General features: G+C 35.2%; 1 protein-coding gene across 5 annotated transcripts in view; it reads left to right on the top strand.

Moving 5' to 3' along the window:
• The window catches only part of SOX5 (SRY-box transcription factor 5), a 1,300,541-nt gene that overhangs the window by 5,604 nt on the left and 1,268,346 nt on the right, over positions 1 to 26,591 (top strand). For 2 of the 5 annotated variants that reach the window (XM_056800788.1, XM_056800785.1), the window contains exon 1: positions 676 to 26,043. The exons of the other annotated variants lie outside the window; for them this stretch is intronic. The gene's annotated coding sequence lies outside the window, so the exon portion shown is untranslated. Of the gene's footprint in view, positions 1 to 675; positions 26,044 to 26,591 lie in introns of those variants that run through there. 5 annotated transcript variants of the gene reach the window in all.

Genomic DNA, 26,591 nt, shown 5'->3' with positions numbered 1-26,591 from the left:
ACATGCCATCTCTTTTGTGCAGTTCTTTGCTGGTAATATTTGAAAGCTTATTCATGTAAGCCATGTACCTCTCCATTGCCTCTTGGGTGACCTACAGCCATAATTCTTTGGAGATTATAGTGTTCCATGAATCAAGGCCATACTGCATCACTGGAAGAATATTGATGCTTACAAAAGAATCTTTATTTCAGGGAGAAAATCAAGATCATTAAAAAGTATTGTGTAATTTCTCAAGGACAATCCCACCTCCTTGCTTACTCTATTTCAAATATAAGCTTTCCTCATTTTCCATGGGCAGTGTATGTTCAAGATTTCTGTACTGATTAGTGGGTTTTCCAGCCCCCTACCAAATATACTTTTGAGAGCTGTTTCATTCTTGGTATTTATATCCTTAGAGCCTAGTCCAGCCTATGGTGCATAGTAGGTGCTTAGTAAATACTTTCTTTTAGGGATAATTAACTTGAACACTTTTGAGAGATTGTAGATGCCATTAAGGAGACACTCTCCAACATACCAGAACACTGGATATAATTAACATGGTTTCACTTGAAAACAGGAATGAATGAAAGACCTTACTCCCTCTCTCTCTCTCTCTCTCTCTCTCTCTCTCTCTCTCTCTCTCTCTCCATATATATGTATATATATACTTTCTTGTTTATTTGGATTACTCTGGGAACTCTTCATGATGGTGGCAAATACTTTTGGCAAGCAAGTAGCTCACTTTTTCTACCTTTATGAAGCTAGAAGAAATCATGGATGTGACTAGACTCAAATACAGATTTGTTATACAATCTCAACTGGTCCCTCAAAGTATCAAGGCAAAACTTTTTATTGCTTAGTAGTCCTTTTGTGATCTCATTCACAATATCTTTTCTAAACTCAGATCTCTCCTCAGCACCCCCCACTATGGGGTCCCCTTCACCCCACTATCTTAGAGGATAAAAATGTTGTATATGTCATTGAAAAAATTGTAGTAATTTGCAGTGACTTCCCTCTTCACACCTCATCTCACAGAACTCAGACATCTTCCCTCACAATTCTTACTTTAATTCTATCTCAAATGAAGAGATATACATTCTCCTTGCTGAGACACATCTTCTAACATAAACTCTTGATCTGCTACTCCCCATTTTATCTAGCAGATTGCTTTTTCTATCATCCTCATTCTCTAAGCTTCAATCTCTCTATATCATTGATGGCGAACCTTTTAGAGACAGTGTTGTGCCTGCCCAACCCTCCCAGAGACTGAGTGCCACACCCAGCTCCCCCCAAATCATCCCCACAGCCACCCCCCTTACCTAAGACAAGGGAGGGCAGAAGCACTCCCATTGGGATGCTGGACAGAGGAGTGTTTAATGAGAGGTGAGTGTGGAGAGTGGGAGGAGAATGGCCCTAGGGCTCTGCTTCCCCAGCTCTACTCCTATCCATGTGCCATGCTATGAGCTATGTTCCCTTCAAACCTAGTTCCTCCCAACACCATGGGAATCACCATCACCACAGACTCAACAGGCTGGCGTCTGTGCCTTACCCTCACTCAGCATGTGATCCACCTCCCCACCCCCAGTGCCTTACCCCAGACATGGGAGGGAGGAAGCACTTCCATTGGGCTGGTGGGAAGAGGGATAGGTGAAGCCAGGTGCATGGAAAGAGGGTGAGGAACAGTTCCACACCAAGTCCCTCTGACTTTCTAGTAATAACCTCTGGCATTTGACAACAGGCATGCCCACAGAGCACCTTTTGGCACACATGCCATAGGTTCACCAAGACTGCTCTATAACCTACAGACTTTCCCCCTACCGCCAACAAATTTCTTCAACTTTTTTTATCCTTAAAAAGGCAAACAACAATAATAAAAATCTGTCACTTGATGCAACCATTCCCACCAGATACTGTCTTATATCTTCCTTCTCCTCTTGTCAGCTAAACTCTTTCAGAAAGCCACATACATTAGGTGCCTCTATTTCTTTTTCTCTCACTTATTTCTAAAAACTCTACATTCTGACTTTGATCTCATCATTCAACTGTTATTGTTTTCTGTAAACTAACCAGTGAACTCTTAATTGCTAAATATTAAGAACTTTTCTCAATTTTCATCCTTCTTGACCTGCATACAATTGATAATCACCCTCCTTCTGGATACTTTCTCATCTCTAGGTTTGGATGACACTGTTCTCTCCTGGTTCTCATATCTGTTTAATCACTCTGTTAGTTTCATTTTACTTTGATTTTATGCTGGACCTTCTTCTCTCCTTCCCCCTTTCCTATTTTGCTGGACAATCTTATCAACTCTCATGAGTTCAACTATTTTCAGATCTATAATCAGCCTTATCTTTTTTGAACTGCAGTGTTACATCACCAATTGGCTTTTGGACATCTTATTCTGAATGCTCTTTAAGCATGTCAATATCATCACATTTGAAACAAAACTTTATCTTTCTTTCCCAATACCCTTCTCTTCCTAATTTTCTATTACTTTTGAGGGCAACATAATACTCCCAGTAATCTAGGCTCAACTCTTCATTTGTACTCCCCTCATATATTCAATCTATTGCCAAATTTTGTTATTTCTACTTTCATAATATCCCCTCATCTCATGTTCTCCAACTTCCAACTCAGTTCCTTTTATTGGCTGTCTCCCATGCTTGGAATGCTCTCTTTCATCACATGCCTCCTGGCTTCTCTGACCTCCGTTAAGACAGCTCAGATCCCATCTTCCACAGTAACCCTTTCTGGTTGAACCCCACCACACCCCTACTTTCCAACCGGTATCAATGCCTTTCCTCTCAACTTACAATGTGTGGGTATGTACACACACACATTATATATACATATATACACTATGTTATTATATGTATAGTATGGAAACTTTTTATGTTTATATATGTGTGTATATATTTGCATGTTGTTTCTCCCATTAGAATGTAAGATCACTGAAGGAAGAAACAGTACTTGTACATTCATTTGTATCCTTTAAATTAGCAATGTACTTGGCACATTTATTAAATTTGACCTTAATAAATGCTTATTGACTAACTGAATGACCTGATATTAATAATCAAAACATTATAAAAAGGTTCTGTAATTATGCCTTTAGAGGAATCTTGTCTGATTTTGATTTATGTTTGCAAGACACATTGTTTCATGGGAGCTTTTAAGGAGGCATTTTGCTCTTTAGAAACAAATTATTTTTTTAAATAGTTGACAAGCAACAAACAGTGGGATTTTCTCTTCTGTCTACCTTTTTGTCAATTGCATGAGTGCAAATATATGGTCTTGCATAGAATACTGTCTGTAAAAACGTATCTATTTCTTCTCATATTTCCCTTTTGGTGTCCCTTAATGTGTCTAAATTATTCTTATAAAAATTTCTTCAAGATGGGAAAGTAGATATTAAACTGAAATTGATTATATACTTACTATATGTCACTAGACACAGGAGGTATCCACATTTTTAAAAATCCTTGCTCTCAAGGGAGCTTCTCTCTCTAGAGGGAAATAGAATTTATACAGCTAAGTTAATACAATATCACACATACATATGGCTTATACACACATATACTGTAGTGGATAAATGATGTGACATAGTGTGCCATAAATCTTGGTTCAAGTCCCAAAGTTGAAACATATAGGTTATCTGATTCTGGACACTCTATTTACCTTCTCAGTCCTTAGGGCACCTTTACAAGAGTATAAATTTCATAACAGCTGGGTGTTGCAGTGGATATAGTGCCAGGCCAATAGTTGGAAAGACTCATCTTCCTAGGTTCAAATCTGGTCTCAGATACTTAAAATCTGTGTGACCCAGGGCAAATCAATTAACCCTTTTGCCTCAGTTTCCTCATCTGTAAGATGAGCTGTAGAAGTAAATGCCAAACCACTCTAATATCTGTGCCAACAAAACTCCTAGTGGGATCACAGAGAGATTGACATGACTAAAAAATGACTGAACAACAACAACAACAACTCACCAGGAGTGATCAGAAAGGGCCATCCATATGTTGACTTAAAAAAACAATCCTTAACTTCCCTTTTAGAATTAACAGTGTATAATAGTTATAAGGAAATGGCAAGGGCTAGGCAAGTGGGGTGAAGTGACTTGCACATGGACACACAGCTAGGAAGTGTTTGAGGCTAGATTTGAACCCAACACTTCCCATCTCTAGGCTTAGCTCTCAATCCTTTGAGCTGCTTAGCTGCTCCAGATAGACTCTTTAATTGAGTTTTGAAGAAAACAAGATAAAGTAGGAAAGTAGATTTTAAGGAGGGATTTTATTCATCCTGAGGTACAGTCAATGCAAAGGCAGAGTTAGGAAGTGAAATGTTAGGAAGTTAGGAGTTGTAAGTACCTATATACATACAGAGCTAGGAAGTCAGTTTGGCTGGAATAGTAAGTGTATGAAGAAGACTAATGCACAATTAAGTAGAAAAGGCAGGCTAGAGCCTATTTGGAATGGTGTTAAATACTAAACTCTGTTATTTATTTTATCCTACAAATAAGAAGGAGTCTCTGGAGTTTCTGATCAAAAGAGTAAATTGTCCAGCCTGTACTTTAGGAATATCAAATTATCATTTACATGTCCTAGAAAGAAGTGGTTAAAGGCTGTATTTATGTGCTTGCTCTGGGAAATAAACAAGGATATAAGAAATATGACAGAAATGACAAGACTGGCACCCGATTAGAAGCTGGCTGTATGATGGAAAGTGAAGAGTTGAGGATGCTTAAGTATGAACCTGGGTGACTGGAAGAGTTATGATGCTTTCAACAGAAATAGGGAAGTTAAGAAGCTGTTCAGTCATTTCTGACTCTTCAAGACCCCATTTAGGTTTTTATTTGTTTTGGGGGGGGAGCAAAGATACTAGAGTCATTTGTCATTTCCTTCTCCAACTCATTTTACAGATGAAGAACTGAGCAATTAGGGTTAAGTGACTTGCCTAGGATCACACAGCTAGAAAGTATCTGAGGTCAGATTTGAACATAGAATGAAAAATTTCTTAACCTTGTCTTTTTTTTTTAGGTTATGCTGCTTCAGAATTCATTTTTAGACATTATATCATAGCTTTTATGAGAGTAATTTGGTAGAAATTAGACAGGTCTGTGTACCCTCTATGCCACCTTGACTCCATCTCTAACTTTTATTTATTTTTTTAAATAACCCTTATCTTTGATTTTAGAAACAGTACTGTGTATTAGTTCTAAGGCAGAAGAGCAGTACAGGCTAGGCAATGGGGGTTAAGTCACTTGCCCAGGGTCATACAACGAGGAAGTGTCTGAGGCCAAATTTGAACCCAAGACCTCCCGTCTCTAGGCCTGGCTCTCAATCCATTGAGCCACCTAGCTGACCCCTCATGTCTAACTTTTAATACAGTGATCACTAGAGTTTTTTGAATTGTTAATTTTTTGCAGTGATCAAAATAGTGTTTATATGGTAAAAAAAAGTCAGCAGCACAATTTTCTTTAATTGATTTTTTTTTTTGCATTGAGTGTAAGTACATATTTAGAATGATTTTCATCCAAAAGCTAAACCTGGCTCTTAGTCCTCTAAGCCACCAGCTGATCCCTTTGACTCCTTTTTAATGTGTGAAAAAAACAGGCATAAAAAGATCTAGATGACTTATTCAAAGATACATGCCTAAGGAGAGGGTCAAAACTAACTTTTGGCAATTCTAATTTCTAGTCTGGCATGTTTTCTACTACATAATGAGGAATACTAATAAATAAGAATAGATAGTTGAATGGTGGGAGATATCAAAAGTTTCTGAAATACAGACAGAGGAGTTGAAAGTAAATATGAAGAAACTGAAACTTTTTGAGTAGGGAATGATAAGATAAAAGTACAAGGAAAAAGTATTTCAGAGGCTGCATAGTCCAAGCTCCTGAACTTTACAAAATAGGAAAAGTGTGCTCCATATAGGGGAAGTGATTTATGAAGATCACACAGTAAATGCATGTCAGAACTGGCTTTGGAACTTTGGTCCTCTGTTTCCAGAGCTAGTGTTCTTTACATTGTATCATGTTTTTTGTTTTTAATTTTTTTCCCCATGGTTACATGATTATATTGTATCATGTTTAAGGAAGATGTGACCTTCTTGTTTAAAGTGGAGGAAGATGAAATCACAGGGGTCAGTTATTGGCCTAGGGGATGAAAATGAAGGAGGGAAATGACAGTAGCTAATGATATTTTCTCAGTGACTTAAAAAAACAAAACCAGTTTTGTTTTGGACAATAAAAAATATTTAATGGTGGGGATTTCAAGCATCACAACATTTTCCTTGGAGGAAATAATTTTTTTTAGTAGGATTTCCTCTCAAGACCCCCTCAAATCACATCATAAAGTCACCTCACCATTTTCTTCCAAGGGAGCAAGTCTCAACTTCCATGGACTCCATTTTCCATAATTTATAAAATGGGGATCGTGCTTGTACTACCCATGTGATAGAATCATTTTTGGAAGAACATTTTTTAATAAACATAGTATGAATTATTGGGGAATGAGATAGTAGTAACAGCAGTGTAAGAAGAATAAATATATTTTAAATGTGTATATATATATTTACACATTAAATAAAGCATCTTATTACTAGCATTTTAATGATATGTTATTTAATTTAATAAACATTATATATGAAATATGTTCTTGCCTTATTTGTGATTTGATTAAAGTTCACCTTTATTCTCACACTCTGTGCCCATAAGTCAATGTCTTGATTTTCTAATAAGAAAACAACAGCAGTGAATTGGTGGCAAGAGTAGGCAGGATGGGGGCAGCTGAGTGGCTCAGTGGATTGAGAATCAGACCTAGAGATGGGAGGTCCTGGGTTCAAATCTGACCTCAGACACTTTCCAGCTGGATGACCCTGGGCAAGTCACTTAACCCCCATGGCCTGGCCCTGATGGCTCTTCTGCCTTGGATCCAATATGCAGTACTGATACTAAGACAGAAAGTAAGGGTTATTAAAAAAAAGAGTAGAAAGATTCTATAATATGTATGTAATCAAATCCAGGCTGAGTTAAGTGATTAGTGGCTTCCATGTAAAACCTTTTTAGATTCAGAAGGAAAAAAGGAGAGGAAAAAGTATCATTTCCTTTTAATTGATGAGGTCAGCATATTCAAATAAGTGAGTTAGTCAATAGCAATTCAGTGTGGTGCCTTGCACATATGTCAAGTGCATGAGTGCATGAATACCCGATTTTCAATAATATAATGCTATATGGATGCTTTATAGGGAGCAAGTAGAACGTCTCTTTTATTTACATTAACTTTTTACCCAGAGTAATTGGAGGTAAATTGACATTATAAACGTACACGTTTTGCTTTATATTCTTATATTTTATCTCCTTGCAGGTTAAATCAGAAGGCAGACATTTATTATGGTTTTAGCCATTTATAATCATCAGTTTGTTATGAAACACAGCTAGGGCTAAGCGTGCCTATACAGAATCTATATTCAGGAAGAAGTAAAGTACATCTTACCTTTCTTACCTTTTAGGGCACTGGTCTGTGGAAGCAGGAATTTAATCTGATGAGACAGTCATTCTGGGGTTTGGCTTCAAGGATAATGTTCCAGAAAGTACACTATTGACTAATATGAAGAAATGGGAAAAAGGACAGAGACAGTTCAATAGGCTTGGGATATATATATATATATATTTTTTTTTATATATATATTTGTGTGTGTGTATGTGTGTGTGCCAGAGCTTTGAATGCATCCACTTTTATATTGGTGGAGAGAGGGGAAGGAAATCTAACAAATGTCTTTACCCCCCCAAAAAAAAACAATTGGTGACCCATCACTGTTTCCCCTAAGATGCATATTAAGAATGATGTCTTTCTGATATAAATGACTTTAAAATAGATGTTTGAGGATATTTTTTATCATTCAGAGATAAATATCCTTAAATCTTTTTCATACCTTTCTATTTAATTTGATCAAATTTTAATAATATGCATAGTCGGATGCTATCAACAGGTAACCTTCACTGACCTTGTTTGCTTTTAGGTAATTTTTCATTTCCATTAGGAAGACAGTATGCTCTGTTGTTTTGCCCCGCTAGGCTTTCTATTCACTTGGGAAGGAACAAGCAGCAAGCCTGTCACTTCATCTTGAGACTCAAATACCTCGCAAACCTTTTCTCCCTGCTCTGTTACTGTTCCTAAACCAACTTGCAGCACCACAAAGAATTGAACTCAAGTGGCCCTCAGCACCATCTCCTGCTGTGATGAGTCACACAACTAGAGGCACTTTGTTGCATTAGATTTGATCACTGCCATGAGCAGTCCTTCGATTGTCAGCTAAGAGACCCTTCAGGGAGTTGTCCCTTAATAGAAAGTCTCTTTTCTCCCCTCCTGTTGTAACTTTAAATTAAAAGAAACTGTAGAGTAGTTGGTGGTTTGGTAACAATTCATTCTTCTACTCACTGTGAAACCAGCATCTAAGAAAATTGACTGAAAATTGAGTTATTGCTGGGTTTTTCTTGAAGGGGGCATGGGAGCTGGCGATAGTAATAGTGAATAAGGGCTATGCTGGTTAGGTTCATCCTGAAAAACAATTAACTTTAGAGAGAGTGAAGATTTTCCTAACAAGGCAACATCCCTTGATCTCAGGATCTGAAGTTTGATTCCTTGAATAGAATATTTTCTATTCTATTCAGAAAATGCTGCATCAATACATGCATTTGTATTTTAAGTAGTATTCATATAACCCCATGTCTTTTTTTACTAGAATTTGAAATGGCTTTCGGATGCAGTATAGGTAAGTGTCCCAACCCGAACTGGAACCTTCCTGGTAGACAGGAAAGCATGATCTCATTATTGGAGAGCTGGAGTACTTTTGGTAGGGATAGAATTTTAAGGACTCTTTCCGGAGAAAGTCTACAACATCTGGATGGTATAGTATATAGTGTAAATTATAGGTAGTGGATGGCATGTAGGGAGTGTTTGAGAGCTATGACTGAGACGATTGAGCATATGCTAGACTGAAAATGGCCAAGATGGTGAACAGGAGAATAGGGGGAGAGAGAATAGATTGCCTAGAGAGTAGCCTGCCTGGCCAAGTGGCTCAAACTAAACTAAACTAATGAATGAGACAATGGCCTTAAGGATGAGAATGCTGAGACTGATGTGGTTTACAGAATAGATTACTTTGGCCTGATATTATCAGAGGTTAAGAGTCAACACTAGGATTTCTGGAGAGAGACTAGACAATGTATTAAAACAGATTTTTTTTTAGTGACTAAAAATTAGACTATTGGCTACTATGAGGCAGTGGAAAACCATGTAAGATATGTTTGATGTTAAAAACAAATACCCATAATATCATATGTCTAGAAATATTTTCACGAACAGTTGATAAAACTGATGAAAAGTAAAAGTGTGATTCTTGCTCTTGTAACCTATCAATGAGCACTTAATATGTCTTTCCTTTTTGGTTTGCAACTTTGCCAGCCAGCACACGGTTATTATTGCTTAAGGATTCTTTTTCAGGACCTGGTCATACTTTACCAGGACTAATACTCAGTGGCATTAGTTTTTGGTGTAGCCACAAGGGTAGAAGGAAAAACAGACAGTTGCCATCATTCATCGAGCACTTTTAAGTTGATAGCCGTTTCTAGTTATCACACAAGTCTTAGTTAACTTGAAGGGGCTGAGATGTTTGTTATTGTAAATGACTTCAAGTGTGGTTGGAATACTGTTAGAAATGGCTGTTCTCTGTCTAATCAGGTATGTCAAACTGGAAATTAGGTTGAAAAAAGTGAAAAGAAATTATAAACTTAACAAGAGTTTCACTAATAATTTAGGCAATATAATGTTAACATCAATGAGAGCCTCGTGGCTAAGGCTCTGTTGCACAGTGCTTTGGAAATAAAAGGAGATTGTGAAAAGAATTAGCAATACAAGGCATTTTAAGTGCTTTATTACAGAGGCCTGTGATACTCTGTGAAATCCATGCTGCTCCTTCTTCCTGCTGTGTTTAATTTCAGCATCTGATGCTATTACCTATCCTTGGAGAAAAAAAATATCACTCCCTGTTAGCTCTTTAAAATGGCGTATCACATTGAATGAGTTTTCGTCATAATGTTCCTAACTTTTTTTTTTTTTTAAGAAAGGAGGTGTAATAGAGGTTAGGAGCCTGAATACCCCAATGCTTGATGCCATGAAATTGCCTCAGAATTATTAAGCATCAGAATTATTAGGAGTACTAGTTAGAAACTAGTAGAGAAGATGAGAGGAGTAAAGTTCAGAGAGTGCCCTGGCAGCTAAGAGAATTAGGTCCTAATTAGAATCAAGTGAAAGTATGCTCAGCTTGGAGCCAGGTCAGGAGTCAGGAATCTTAATTTTGTGTAAGGAGTTGTTATGAACAAGGTCAGACAGAACCAGGAGCAAAGCTAGCTTTTTGCTTTATTGGAATAGAAACACCTATTTTGTGTGATCTGAGTGATTTAGAAAGGTCTGCTCAGATTGTAGTACGGTAGATAATGTGCTGGGTCTGAGGTCAGGAAGACTCATCTTCCTGAGTTCAAATCTGGCTTCATATACTTACTAGTTGTGTGACCCTGGGCAAGTCTCTTAACCCGTTTACCTAATTTTCATCATCTGTAAAAGAGCTGAAGAAGGAAATGGAAAACTACTCCAGTATCTCTGCCAAGAAAACTCCAAATGGGGTAACAAAGAGCCAAACATGACTGAAAAATGACTGAACACTAGATATAGTGAATTCCTTCATTGACCTGGCATATGCTGTCTTTCTCTCTAATTTAGTATGTATAGCTCCTGAGGTCACCCTTTAAATTGTGTGATGGGTTCCTCAAACAAAGCAAAACCAAGTTCAAAGCACTCTGTGTTTCCAAAACCACTCAGAACCATAGATCATGAGCTCTCACAGATGTGTTTACTTTTTATAGTTAGCAAGAGGATATGATTAATTTAAATCAAAGGCTTTTAATGAAATAGTATGGTAAGGAAAATAGCAATAAACATTTCCACCATAAACCTGGTTCCTACTCTCCCACACTCTATCAGCAGGAAGAGATAGGGAAATAATATTGGGGAACAGTAACCCCATATACCTGGGGTGCACACATAAAGGATCATGTTGACACAGAAGGGTTGTTGATGTCTTCTGGTGATGTGATCATAGTGCTTTCATTGGGCCTGTTCCCTGCTAGTCTCTTATAATGTTTATTCAAAGCATGCTAGGTTCTGATGGATATATAGTCCCTTCCAAAGTGGAAATCTCTTCTGGGCACCACTCCCTGAAGGTCTCATATGGATCCTGTTCCATGTTGTTATTCTGGTCTTCTGGTTACTCTTGGTCTTGCAGTTCCATTCGACATGGGGTTGTAGAGCTTCTTTTGAATTCCAGCTTTTGGCTTCAACTCAAGTCCTTAACTAGGATGCTATCTCTTTCTCATAAGCAGATGATTGATTTTTGCCATTATACCTATAGAATGAAGTTCATAGACTTTTGTTTTCTGCCACAGCTCTTTCAGAAAGGCAAACATCCTAAAGTATCCAGTCTATAACCTAGGGGAAAACAGTTCATGACTCTTCCTCAGCATCTCTTTCCTATCCTTGACCCTCTCAATCTAAAATGTAATGTAAACAAATCTGAGATATCTTTTCTTATAGCACCGAATAGAAAATATTTTTTCTTATTGGAAGGAGAGTCCCTGCTCTTGGCAGCCCCCATATAAATAAAACTTCTGGGCTTAAATCTATTTTTTCTATTCAGTATTTCACTGAGGAGATTTTTATCAGAAATGTCTCCTTGACTTATGGTTAGAAAGTCCATATAATTTTCTCCTAGATAGAGAGCCAGGTCTAGAGTCAGAAATATTCATTTTCCTTAGTTTAAATCTGGCCTCAGACACTTACTAGTTGTGTGACCCTAGGCAAGTCACTTAACTCTGCTTCAGTTTCCTCATCTGTAAAAAATGAGCTAAAGAAGGAAGTGTCAAACCACTCCACGATCTTTGCTAAGAAAACTCCAAGTGGGATCAGAAAAAGTTGTCCATAAGTGAAAAACAATCAAACAACAAAAATTAGGACAGTAAAATATTTTTTCGTATCCTTTTTCTCTTCCTTTATAAACTACTGAGGACTTATGTGAAACAGATTTCCACAGATTTTCAATTCCAAAACCATTTTGCTTTCTGAAGACAAGTTGAGGGATTTTGGAGAGAGATAATGGACTAAAACTAAGCCTTGGAGCAAGTTCATTATTTTCCACCTGTCTAACAACCTGCCTGGTTAATATGCATACCTGCTTATACAAACATATACATATATTTGTGTGTATGTAAACTTTTCCAGGCTTTGAGCCTGTCCACACTTGAAATTGCCAGTGTTAAAGTCCTCTTTATTTTTTCTGACCAAGATCTAGTGCATCCTTCTCTTTTCTACTTTCATAGCTTCTACCCTGAAGAGTTCAGACACTTATTAAATAATTCCTGGTCTGTGGCGGTATATTCTAACTAGCCTTATTGATGCTGTACCCTCCAATCCAAGATACACATCACTGCCAGATGAATCTTCCTAGACTATTGTGTTGGTCATGTCATCTTCCTATTCAAAACCTTTACCTAATCTTTCGTACCACTAAGTCCAAATTCCTTATCTTGGCATGCTGTTCTACTTCATGTTGCTGTTCAGTCATTTCATTTGTGTTTCACTCTTTGTGACCCCATTTGGGGTTTTCTTGGCAAGGACACTGGAGTGATTTGTCATTTCCTTCTCCAGCTCATTTTGCAGATGTAAACTGAGGCAAACAGGGTTAAGTGTCTTATCCAGGGTTGTATACACAGCTAGGATTTGAGTCCTGATTTGAATTCAGATCTTCCTGATCCCAGGTCTGACCCACTATCCTATGTACGACCTGCTTGCCCAATTCTACTTAATATCCCTTAAAAATTCTCCTATTTTCCAATCTCATTCCTTATTTTGAATGTGTTCTCCCTATGTCTGCCTATCAAATTCCTAATCATCTTTCCAGGTTCAAGTCAGATCTCCTTTCTTCCATTCAGTCTTCCCTCAGTTTCTTCAAGTTTAGCATTTTATTTTACTAATTATAAAACACAGCACATATTGTTATGTTATTTGTGCACATGCCATTGCCTCAGCTAGATCATAGGATCATATATTTAGTTCTGGAAAGGCCTTAGGGTTCATCTAATCCAACTCCTTCATTTTATAGATAAGGAAAAAAGTATGTCCAGAAAAAATTAAGTGGCTTGCCAGCAGTCATACAATTAATAGGTACTGAGCTGGGACTATACCCATTTCTTCTGATTTTACGTTGTAAACCTCTGGAAGGCAGGGAGGTGTACCTACACTGCCACATAGAGCCTTGCACAGCACTTTGAACAATGCAATTGGTCAACATATATTTTTTCAGTAAATGAATAAATGAAGATTTAAAAAAAGGGCAGAACTCTGTGAATATCTAGGAAAAGAGACTAGACTTGTGATTTCACCAGGACAGGGAACTCCCAGGTGAGGAAGCTTTCTCTACCAATGTAAGTCATCAACTTATCTGCAATCTACAATCTTAGAGTATTGTCCAGCCAAAGTGCAAAACAGTGTGGTGCCCAGTGTGCATGCTGCTCTCAATACTCTCGAGTAAGCCTGAACCAGATTATGATGTAATTGGGAAATATTTAACAAGAGAAATAAAAGTACAGTAAAACATAAATAACATGACATTTTAAAACTAAGACAACGTGTGGTTCATAGGTAGCTTCTTTTAGAATTTGATGCCATTGTCTAGAGTAAGTATTAAGGAGGTAAGTGACTTGCCCAGATTAATTTAGCGAGTGTGTGTGTGTGTTATAGACTGTACTTGTCTTATGTGTGTATGTGAGCGATAGATTGTGCTCAATCTTTCTGTCGTTGATAGTTCTCTACTTGATAGGCTGTATTCTTTCTCCCTCTGATTATAGGCACCACTAGAATGTATGTGTATTAAATGACCCATGGACATATACTAGTCATTTATCAGATTATTCGTTTGACACCTTGGATCTTATGGAAATGAGTTAGAAGACAGGGAAGCTTCAGTGGGAGAAAGTACAAAAGTAGTGGTGACAAAACTACCGGATGGTGGGCGCCATTCACCTCCTGGGGAGGCACAGAAAGGAGGCAATTCAAGTGAGTTGTTAGGTTGTTTTGGTCATGTCTAACTCGATGTAAAGGTTTGTTTCAGGACCTATAAACATTAAGTTAGAGAGAAAGACAACCTCTACCAGGTGAGCTAAGGACATAGTTCCATTTGAGTTGTTTTTCAGTCATGTCTGACTCTCTGGGACCCCATCTGGGTGTTTTGGGTTTTTTTGGCAAAGATACTGGAGTGTTTGGATATGTCCTTCCCCAGCTCATTTTACAGATGTAGGAACCTTAGGCAAACAGGGTTAAGAGACTTGCCTAGGTTCAAAGAGCTTCTAAGTGTCTGCGGTCAAATTTGAATTCAGGGTAATGAGTCTTCCTGACTCCAGCTGCTCTATCTGCTGTAACATCTAGCTGCCCAAGCATTCAAATAAGGAGGAAATAATCCTATGAGTTCCAAGGGATTCTCAGTGATAAGAATTAGGCAGCTCTATGAGGGGATTTGAGGTTTGTGGATAAGGGGTTCATAGTCTTTGAGATAGCATAGTAGTAGAATACTGAATTCTGTTTTGTAGGGAATCATAATGACAGCATTTCCTTCTAGAAGTCCACCATTTCCTCATAGCTAACTAATAATAGGTTGAGACCAAGCTGCCCCCATTACCCCACTAGCTCTCTGGACCTCATTCCTGGAGTACGAACCCTCCTGATGTCCTCAAATGCTTTTGAATCTTTCCTTCTTTTCTCAGTATTCCTCAGGTTAACAAAATCATTTCAATGGGAGAATTATGAAAATGCCTGGTCACATTTGTACAACTTGAGCATCATTCAAAGTTGAAAAGATTGTCAATTGCTTAGCATGTCTCTTAATATAAAGTGAACTGTAAAAGCTCATTAAGGTTCTATCTGAGCAGATAGAATTTGACCTTAGAGAACTGCCCCCAAAGTCATCTTCTGACTAAAATGAGTAAAGATTACTCTCTTTATTAAGATTACATTCTTACTTTTAGTTTAAAATGTTCATTTCTTTTGGTTACATTTTAATCTTAATGTTTAAAAATGTCTTCTTTTTTTTTTTTACTTTGTTGGTATGTTCTAGAAATTTCGGTTAGCATACTTTGAACATCTCAAAGAAACAGGAACTAAAAAAGTCAAAATCAATCTTCTTGTTACTTTTTGGTGATAAGTTAAAGTAGAAATTGGATAAGAAGTCAATAGGTAAAAAAAAAGGTATGATCAACCCTCATGGAGTTAGATAACCTAAGTTATATCATAAACTTGAAAATAACTTTATGTTAAAATTACAGAATAATTGACACCTCAGGGCTAACATTTTTTTAAGGTTACATCATTTTGTAGTCGGTCTACATGTAAGCATTTACAATATTAAATAAAGAAGATGAATTATTATTTATCAATTGGAGAGGATGCTAATTTACAGTGTTTCCTAAACTATTTTACTCCTTCCTTGCTGTGCAAGTTATTTAACTTCTTTTTCCACACTTGTAAAATAATCAGATTGACACAGTTTTTATTATTATATTTAAAAGCTCTTTAACATATCCAATATGGATTTTTTTCTTGAAGATCAATCCATTCTTCCAATTTTTGTAGGCCTGATTTTGCCAAGTGAATAAACTGAATATAGGAATATTTGTGTTAAAGAAGGAACTATAATTTAACAAAGTAGTTTCTTCACCCAGGAAGATCAAGTTGTGCTACTGTTTTGACTTGTTAGCTGTTTATTCTTTGCTATTTAATCGAATACTTTTTCACTATTTCAGTAGACTTTTCAAAACATTAGAGAAAAAATAAAAATTAATCCTCTTAAGTATCCCTCATGCAACTGACTCTGTTATCTTTATTTTATTTTTAAACCTTATCTTCTGTCTTAGAATCTGGTACCAAGACAAAAGAGTGGTTAGGGCTAGGCAAGAGGGGTTAAATGACTTGCCCAGAGCTACACAGCTAGGATATGTCTGAGGCAAGATTTGAACTCAGGTCCTCCTACCTCTAGGATTGGCACTCAATCTACTGAACCAGCTAACTGCCCCTTTTCTGGTACTTTTAAAAGGATAGAAGTGTTATGGATTTTTAAAAACTATTTATGAATTTAAAAATTAAACATGATACATCATTTGCTTCTAAACTTTTTGCATTGATGTAACTCTTTATTACAATTTTATCAATGAATCAAACATAATAGAACATAACATAGCATAGGGCCTCTTAGAACTTAAACCTGTCCCAAAGAGAGTTAATTAAATAGCACTAAATCTCACTGTCATATGTTTTGATGAAACAACTTTTACAATAATAGATTTACTGAGATGAAACCCCTCAGAAGCTATGAAACACTGTCATATCTGTTTCTTCTTTTTTTTTTTAATCCTAAAAAAACAAATGACAAAGGCAACCCTATACCAATCTTCAGGGATGAAGGAACATTTTCTAGAGGTGCTTTTGTTGGATTTTTTTTAGTACTGTTTTCAATGCTATGCAGTTATAGAGTGAGCTATTTTGGAACTATGCATACATTAGTGTTTTGGTACGGCATTATACAGTAATGTGCGAAAAAGTATAAGATCACACCTTGTTTAAATTTGCAGTTTTTGTGCATAATCTGACAGTGAACCCTTGTCAGGTTTTTGACTGTATATAGAAGAAAAAAGTTTACAGAAGCTTATGGATCAATGCAGGTTGTGTTTGTATGACAGTTTAGAGTAGAATTTTTCTTTTGGGGTTAGTTTCAAGTCATTTTGTGAAAGATCAAAGAGTTATGTTAAAGTCAGTACATAACATTTTAAATCTAATTCAGGTATTTACTTTTTTTCCTGATAGAATATTTTAACTGCACATAACTATACAAATGAATATAAAGAATAGCTGTGCTGCTACATATGCAAACTATATGGTCATGTATTAATTAAATTTACTTTTTAAAAAAACAAGTCATCAAAACTTAGCCATCCAAATTAAAAAAAAAAAAACAGTTTAAGATAATCACCTTGAGAGGCTGTACAATTTTTCCAATGGTTCTGTCACTGTACTAGACATTTTTCAGTCTTATTACTTTTATTTTTAAAAGTTAATTACTTTGTTATATTAAAATATAGTGTTGACTCCCACCTTCCCCTCCCCACATTAGAGAAGGCATCTTTTAACAAAAAGATATATGTACATATAAAACTATGTCTTACTTATTTCTATTATAAATTCTTCCAATATTTTATATAGCTATAGCTAGTCTGCTTCCCATTTAAAAAAAAAAAAACGATTAAAATATATAGCAAAATGATGTTATACAACTTGGTCACTCACTCTTCTTCACTAGACTAAAAGCTAAATTTTTTTTGTTCCTTCAAAAAAATAAAATAAATCCACAAAGAATAAAGTATGTCTTTATACAAAAGTATTTTGGGGACTTCATTTTAATGTGTCTGCCTTTTAGCCAAAACGTTTTATTATTCTAGAAAGCTCTAAAAGCAATTCTATAGAGGAGTAGTCAATGGATCAACAAATATTTACCTAAGCACCTACTGTGTTAAGCATATTGTAGCAGCTGCAAAGAGTAAAATAAAAAAGATTTTTAAAAATTTACGCTGACTTTCTGATGGGAACAATATTCATTTAGATGGATAAATTCTAGTTTGTAAAAAAGAAAGTCAATAATTATTTAGTAAATCTTATTTTGTGTTTGTCTCTATAAAATAAAACCAAGACAAATACAAATGTACCTTTTGTGATCAATAGCCTAAATGCCTAGCATAATTATTAGCATTTTCTGTGATTGAGATAGTTAAAGGACTAAACTCATACAATATTTATCGCATTTTGGAAGCTGCTTCAGATAATGGAACTGAGTACCAAGCCTTATTGGATTTACTTGAGGATAATTATATTATTTTTTTTTTGCAGATACATATGTCATATATATTTACAAATACTCATGGACATTAAATATGTTAAATTTTGGATAATATTTAGTGAGAATTTAGTGACTTTTGAAATATTTATTTGATTAAAAATCACATCCTTATGCAAATATCCATTTACATTGGATATCCATTTTCTTGACCTTCAAAAAAGAAAAAAATCAAATTACTGAACATATGCCCAAAAGTAAAATAATTAGACTTCATCACTGAATTTTCTTAACTTCTTTTAAGAAGGCTATGTGCATTGTACACAGTACACTAAAATACACAGTTGATTGTTGTTCTTTGTATTTGAAGAAAACCAAAATGACAACACTGGTGATATCTTTTGATTAGCATAAATTGGATTTAAATGAGCTAGAGCTGTACAAAGTCTTTGGTCTCCCTCCTAGAGTCTCCCAGAATCATCCAAATCCAGAGATAAGACAAAAGTCAAGATGACTGATGATGACTCAGGATGGAATGGATGACCTTGGCTTCTTTGATGTCCACTTAAACTCTAAGTTCTCTATAGCACCTTCTTCCTCCTTTATTTCTTTGGAATCAGTTGTTCTTGTTTGCCCTTCATGATAGAGGAAATCTTCACAATTCCTAGAATAGATGCCCTCTAATTCACCGACTGACTTGAGGCTTGTCAGTTACCCTCAACCTAGTTTAGCATGTCTGTTGAAATAGTTTACCAGGGAGTGGGCACTGCAAATTCCAGAGCTTTTTGGATCCACAGGTGAGAGCTGTAAGGCGGGTGGACATGAAAGAAGGAAAGCCACTCTGAAAAGGGCTCAACTAGCCCTATTACCAGAGGAACAAATCTTTCCAGAAGACTCATGCACCCCATTAAAATAAATAATGTATACTAAAAACTAATAGGAAATCCAGGAGAATTCAAATCAGCAAATCTATCCTTGAGTCCTGGATTTAAAAAGCTGTGAGATTATGGGCAAATTACTTAATATTTCAGAACCTTAGTTTTCTCATCGATAAAATGGTGGTTCTTATGCTTTCCCCACCTACCTCATTGGTTGTTGAGGGAAAGTACTTCAATAAATTTTTAAAGTGCTTATCAAGTGCTTATTACTGTTGACTGGTTATTAGAATGAAATTTAAATCTTGGTATAATAGGAAATAATGTTTGTGTTCATATTGTAAATCCTAATTTTCCTCATTTTCAATTTGAAATTTTTTATTTGTATTGGGTAGAAAATGAAGAAAACCATTATGAGAAAAATTAATCTTTTTTGGAAAATTTGATTTGAAGATAGTGTTAAGCTATTGGTAAGTGAACGGTGCATTAAAATCCTCATCTACTTTGTATGTGTTCCAACATGGAGCTTTTGAATGCTTTCATTGCTTTGAATATTAAGTAGATCATTTAGTTGTAGTACTCTTGGAGGTCTGTAGATGTAAAGAATGCTATGCTTTAGCCAAAATATACTGTAAATTCTTCCTTTATCTTGTCCTGAACTCTTCTGAATCTCTGCATTTGTAAAGTCCATCCTGTAAGTCTTGAAACAACCCTCCCTGTCTGTTCATTTATCTTCCTTCAAGGCCAGTCTCAACTTCAATAAACTCTATGAAGTCTTCTTTATTAAAGACTGAATGTAAATCTTCCTCTTCAGACAGCTTTCTTTTCTCCATTGCCCTTATTATACTTTAGTTTGTCATATTTATTTTTGTTTCTTGAAGATCAAGATTCATTTTTTTTAAAACCTCTATAATCCCAGTACCTACCATTGGATCTCAGACATAGTACATGCCCAATAAATGTTTATTGAATTGAGGTAAAACAGGGGAAGTAATGTGGGCATTGAATTTGTTTTTTTTACTAATTTAATTTCTACTTTCTGAGCAGGGTAAATTGTGTTGAAGATTCATTAAATCTTTCAATCATCATCTTATACTTTATCTTCCCTCTTTCTGCTCTCTTCTTTTCTCAACTCCATGGGTAAACAATATTGCTAGAGGAGAAAAACCATGTAAGAGCTTCAAGAGAAAAGCCCTAATGGAAAATATTAAAACTTTTTTCTTTTAAAAATTATATCTATGCTTCATTAAATATTTTCCAATTACACTAAAAAATTTTAACATTAACTTTTAAATGAAACCACCCCATTTCTTTATAAGACAAGCAATAGATAACACATATGAAGTTATTCCATATTATTCATGTTGCAAAAGAAAACAGACCCCCCCCAATAAAAGAAAAAAAGAAGTGAAAAATGTATATGTATGCTTCAATCTGTGTGCAAAGTTCATTAGTTCTCCCTTTGAAGGCGAATAGTATTTTTTATCAAGGGTCCTTTGGATTTATCTTGGATCATTGTCCTGAACAGAGTAGAGAAGTCCTTTTAGCTGATCATCATTACAGTATGGCTGAAACTAGGCACAATGACCGCTTGGTTCTGTTCCCTTCACTTACTGCTCAGATTTTTTTGAAACCATACTACTAGTCATTTCTTATAGCACAATAGTATTCCATCACAATCATATATCACCACTTGCATAACTATTCTCCAATTGATTGATTTCCCCTTCATTTCCAGTTCTTTGCCACACAAAAAGAGCTGCTATAAACACTTTTATACAAATAGAGCCTTTTCTCTTTTCTTTTATCTCTTTGGAATATTGACCTGGTATTGATCAAAAGGTATGCAAAGTTTATAGTGCTTTGAGCATAGTTCCAAATTTTTTCCAGAATGGTTGGACCAGTTCACAACTCTACCAGTAGTGCATTAGTGTTTCTATTTTTCCATATCCCCTCCAGTATTTTTCATTTTCCTTGTCATTCGTGTTATCGAATCTGATACATAGAAAGTAGTATCTTGGGTTTGTTTTAATTTGCAATTATCTAATCAATAGGGATTGAGAGCATTTTTCATCATTCTTGATGGCTTTGATTTCTTCTTTAGAAAACTGGTTGTTCATTTCTTTTGACCACTTATTAGTTGATGAATGATTCTTATTTTCATAATTTGATTCAGTTCCCAATACATTTTAGAAATGAGCCGTTAGTATTAGAACTTTTCAAATATGTCAAGCCCTGACAGAAAATATTAGTACTTTTTAGAAATTTGGCATCTCCTGAAGAGTAAATAAAACTTGGAATGAATACTTCAACACTACGTTCTGACAGGTAAAAGCTTCAAAAAGTATGAAGATTTATCACTGTTGAGCACCTTATATTAAATAATATGTACAAAAATGAAAAACACTGAAAATAATAGACAAGAAATAGGGGATTTAAAAACCTTTTTTCAGAGGAAGAAACTGAACAAGCTATAAGTTAACTTCTAAAGAAAAAAAAAACTCCAGATGCATTCAAAAGTTAATTCTATCAAACATTCAAAGAACTACTAAATAAAATATTACACAATAACAAAATAAATAAAATATTACACAGTAACAAAAGAAGGAATTCTACTGAATTTCTTCTTTGACACAGAATTGATCTTGACATATCAACTAAGGAGAGTCACAACAGAAGATAGAAAACTATAGACTAATATTCCTAATTAAAAGCTTTATAAAATATTGTTTTAAAATTAACAGAAACTAGAAAGGCATATCACAAAGATTGTACTTTAAGCTTAAATTACATTTATACAAAGAAAGCAAGTTTCATTTATAATGAGAAAACAGTAAGCTTAATTAACCCTATTAATATCCAAATCAATAAAACTGTAAGATCATATCAGTAGATACAGAAAAAAAGCTCTTATAATACTCCCCCAATTTTTGTTAAGGACATTAGAAAACATAAGATTTAATTAACCTTTCCTTAAAATAAGTAACATATATGTAAATTATTTGTAATGAAGATAAATTAGATTACTTTTCAGTAAAATTGTGAAATTAGTAGTTAAAGCAAGATATACATTGTTATTACTTCCATTTGAGGTAGTACTATAAATACTTACTATTTCTATGAAACAAAGAAAAAGAGACAAAATTATCACTTTTTATAGATGATATCATGGTACATTTCAAGTACCCCAAAGAGTAATTTAAGAATGATTAAAATAATTAATTATTTTCACAACCTGAAGGATATAAAATAAATCCACAGACATCATCAGCATTTCTGGGTATACCATTAAGATAGCAGGAAAAGATAGTAAGAGAAATTTCACACAAAGTAATGACAGAATTAGAAAATATTTGTGAGTCTACCTACCAAGGTAAATAGAGGTACTACATATAACCACAAACCACTGATTAGATAGCTCTAAAAGTTTGGAAGATAACTAATTGCTTATTGGTGGGTTGAATCAATATAATAAAAATGACAATACTACCTAAATATATTTAATCAAGGTCATGCCAATCAAACTACCAAAGGATTATTTTATAGAACTAGAAAAAAAGAATAATGAAATTCATATGGAGGTAAAAAAAGGTCAAGAATCTCAAGGGAAATAATGAAAAGAATTAGGAACAAAAGAGGCTTAGCAGTGTCAGATCTCAAAATATACTACAAACCAGTGATTCTCAAAATGATTTGGTACTAGTTAAAAAATACAGACAACTCATTGGAATATATTATGTACACAACATGTAGAAGCAACTGTATCTGGTAGTATAGCATCTGATAAACACTATGACCGTTTCTATTGGAATCCTTAAGGATTCAGGATTAGAAAAAACAAACAACTTCTGGGAACTTTAGATAGTTATATGGAAGAAACAAGATTTAGATAAACACTTACCACCTTATACTAAGATAAGGTTCAAAATAGATACATGACCTTGATTTAGAAGACTATGTATAGGGGGCAGCTGGGTAGCTCAGTGGATTGAGAGCCAGGCCTAGAGACAGGAGGTCCTGGGTTCAAATCTGACCTCACACTTCCCAGCTGTGTGACCCTGGGCAAGTCACTTAGCCCCCATTGCCTAACCCTTACCACTCTTCTGTCTTGGAGCCAATCTTGGAGTATTAACTCCAAGATGGAAGGTAAAGATTTTTTTTTAAAAGAAGATCATGTATAAAAGAAAGGAGGGAAACCCAGATAAAAATTCCTATCAGATCTATGGATAAAAGAAAAGTTTAATAGAAAGTATCACATAGCTAAAATGTATAATTTTGATTATATAAAATTTAAAAAGTGTTTGCACAGAAAATCCAGTTCAATAATGAAAAAAAAATCTTAGATCAAAAGAGAAACAATTAACTGAGAAATTCTTTTTGGCAGCATATTTCTCTGATAAAGGAATTCAAGATACATAAGAATTAGATTCAATTTGTTAGGATATGAGTCATTTCCTAGATGAAAAATGGTCCAAGGATGTGAACAGGTAGTTCTCAAGGGCAGAAACTTAAATTACCTAATAGCCATCTGAAAAATTATCTAAATCTCTACTAATTAGAGATATGTATATTAAAGCAGGTTTTTTATTTCTAGCATACCTATCAAAATGAAAGATGACAAAAACAAAAAATCTTAATATTGGAGAGGTTGTGGGAAACCAAGAACACTTATGCACTGTTGGTAGAACAGTGAATGAGTCTAACTAACTATTCTAGAAAACAATTTGAAATCATATTTAAAAAGTTATTGAATAATTCTTGTCCTTTGACCCAGGTGTATCCCTGCTAGTGTAACCCAGCAGAGGTCAAATAATTAGTAAAATGTACTATATGCAAAAAATAATTATAACAGCCCTTTTTATGGTGCCCAAAAACCAGAAACAAAATGGATGCTCATTGAGGGTGGGCTGACTAAAACATGACATGAATATGATGATACACTGCTGTGCCACAAGAAATGAGGACACTGATGATTTTAGAGACATGAACTGATGGAAAGTGATGTAGGCAGAACCAGAACAATTTAGGCTATAACAACACTATAAAAAGGAACAATTGTGAAGCTTTTTATAAACTGGTAAAGAACAAAATGAGCAGAATGAGGAGAATAATTCATATGAGATGTGAAATATGTTATGTACTTTCATACATATCATTGAGGTGATTGTATTGCTACATTTACATAATTGTTTAACTTTATTTCAATAGAGTTCTCAAAGAATGAGAGTAATCTGGAAATGTTCATACTGTAAAAACAAAAAAATCAATAAAAAGTGAAAAATAAGAATATCTAGAGGAAATCAGTCATTCAAATCAATAAGCATTTATTAAGTGTTTATAATGTGCCAGGCACCATGTTAAGGAAATGCCCAAAAGTGGTCCTCTGAAAGTGTTTTAAGGAAAACATTGACATTGGCATAAACATGTGATCCCTTCTTAAGTAGTTTGAATGGGCATTGCAGTCACTCAGAATGCCTTTGGAGTATATCAGTAGAGACTCCCTCCTGCCTTTTTTTTTTTTGTAGGGGTTGGGGCGTGGGGACTGTTATGTAGAATTAATCTTGTTTAGACTAGATGTGGATATTCTCTTCTACTCTTGTTCTGATACCTTTTCTCTTGCTTAGTTAACTATGTAGATGTTAGCAGTAGGTAACAAACTTTTGTTCTTATTTTTCACAAAACAGATGCTGTTTTTTCCTCTGCTGTATCCTTTTTTTGTCCTATATTCCTATGATTTTGTAACTAGAGAATTTATATAATAGAATTGTTCCTTATTTATAGTTATTTTGGGTTTCATTATTGAATTCAAGTTGTTGAGAATGTTTGATTTTTCTTCTTTCCTTTTCTAAAGAGCAAAATTTTGGTGAGGGAAGAATCATCTGAGCATAAACTCACTTTCAATTTGCTGGGATATTTTAATTTTTTTATAATCAAGAACCATACTTGTACTTTCATTGGAGAAAAATGTAGTATTATGAGGAATTTCTTTTTTTTCCCAAGCATGGAAGTTAATGATAAAACATTGAGTTTTTTCTCCTAATATCTATAGAAGATAAGAGAGGTATGCACCAATAATTACAACTGAGACCAGTAAACTTCAAAAGATCATTCCACAAAACCATTCTTGATACTGCTAAACAAAAGTGAATATCTACTATATAGTTTAGTGATTAAGAAATATTATGTGCTTCTAATGAATATTTCTTGAAAGCTAAATTTTGAGAGATAACATTTGTTCAATGCAACAAACATATCTCTAAATACAAATAGCTTATTTTCTGTGTGTATACACATGTATATACACATACATGCACACACTCATATACACACATGACTTATGTGTATTTTATGTGTACCCACATATAATATGTGTATGCAGTTTTAAAATCTTGGATAAACTTAATGCCAAGCAGTGCCAACCAACATCTGTCAAGGATAGGGAGATCTGGGAATTTGTTGCTTGAAGCTATGGAACAAAGTGTTCTGATCGACTGGCAAATAGTGCTAAGGACTTGAACTGGAATCTTCAGGAGCAGAAATGTCTTAAGTGTCTGGAAAATTGGCCTGTTGAGTCACCACGCAGGCACTAAAACAAAACTAATTTTAAGCAGGTCAGAGTTCAGCGATTCCCTCTGGAATTTAAAAGTTTTCTCTCTCACTCGCTTTTTTTCTTCTTCAGAAAGTCTCATGTTTAAGTGAAAAGGGTCAAAGTTGATGCACTGTTACAATTTTTGAATGCTTTCCCTTAAGAACAGCCACCCAAGCTGGGATTAGCATGAGGAACTGCAAGGCTGGCACTTCAGCGTCTGGGTTAAAAATATTTTAAAGCAGTAAATGCAGTCAGTACAGAGAGATCCCTGGGAGCCTTTCTATTCAAAAATGTGTGAGCTCAGGGCAGCAACTGCAATGTAATTTAGGGCAGTGTATGCTTCATAGCTTTGGAGAATATTGCTTCCCGCTAATGTTCCATCGGAGGGTAGGATAGTAGTAATTTTAGAAGGTGGTATTCCTGTTTGTCTTACATCGAAAACTTCAGAATAAATAAAAAGAAACATCAATTGAACGAGAAATGTAACTATGGAAAAGTACCAATGAATCTTATTCTGAATAGAAGAGATACTCAAACAGTATGGGTGTAAGAGTGTTTCCAAGGACCCTGCCAGCTTCTGCAAAGGGAGCTGCATAGAGAGACTGGATTGATCAGGTAGGTACAGTGCTTTACAGATTCCCTGGGGAAACTTTCCTGTAAACTCCTTGTCAACAGGCAGGTGCTGTACTTATGGCCTAAGCAAGTACTTGGGAACATTTGGTTGGAAAGACTGTTTCGTTAATAGAAATATACAAGGCAATTTCATGGATTGGATCTCGAATGCTACTTAGAAATCATGATTCATGATTAGAATGACAACGTAACTGGGATGGACTGGTTGTGTGCCGGAGCAGGATCTGTTGGGAAGAGACGCCCCACTGAAGTTCAGCACCATTAGTTTTCCATTTTCCTTTTCTCTGGGACAGACTAGATGAAAGGCCTGATAGTCTATAAAAATGGGAGTGATAGGGTGGAATAAGAACAGAATAAGGGTCCTAGACATGAAAAAGGCACATGAGACTTTTGAGAAGTGAAGAGTGAGGAAAGAAAGGAGAGAGAAAGAGAGAAAGTGATGGGGAAAAAGAGACAGAAACAAAGGCAAAGAGACAGATATAGAGATAGAGACAGAAAAGCAAAAGAAAAGGGATAGAGATGGTGAGAGA

This window comes from Monodelphis domestica, chromosome 5, assembly GCF_027887165.1.
Source record: "Monodelphis domestica isolate mMonDom1 chromosome 5, mMonDom1.pri, whole genome shotgun sequence".
NCBI lineage: Eukaryota > Metazoa > Chordata > Mammalia > Didelphimorphia > Didelphidae > Monodelphis > Monodelphis domestica.
This window is presented reverse-complemented; position numbering and strand designations above follow the sequence as displayed.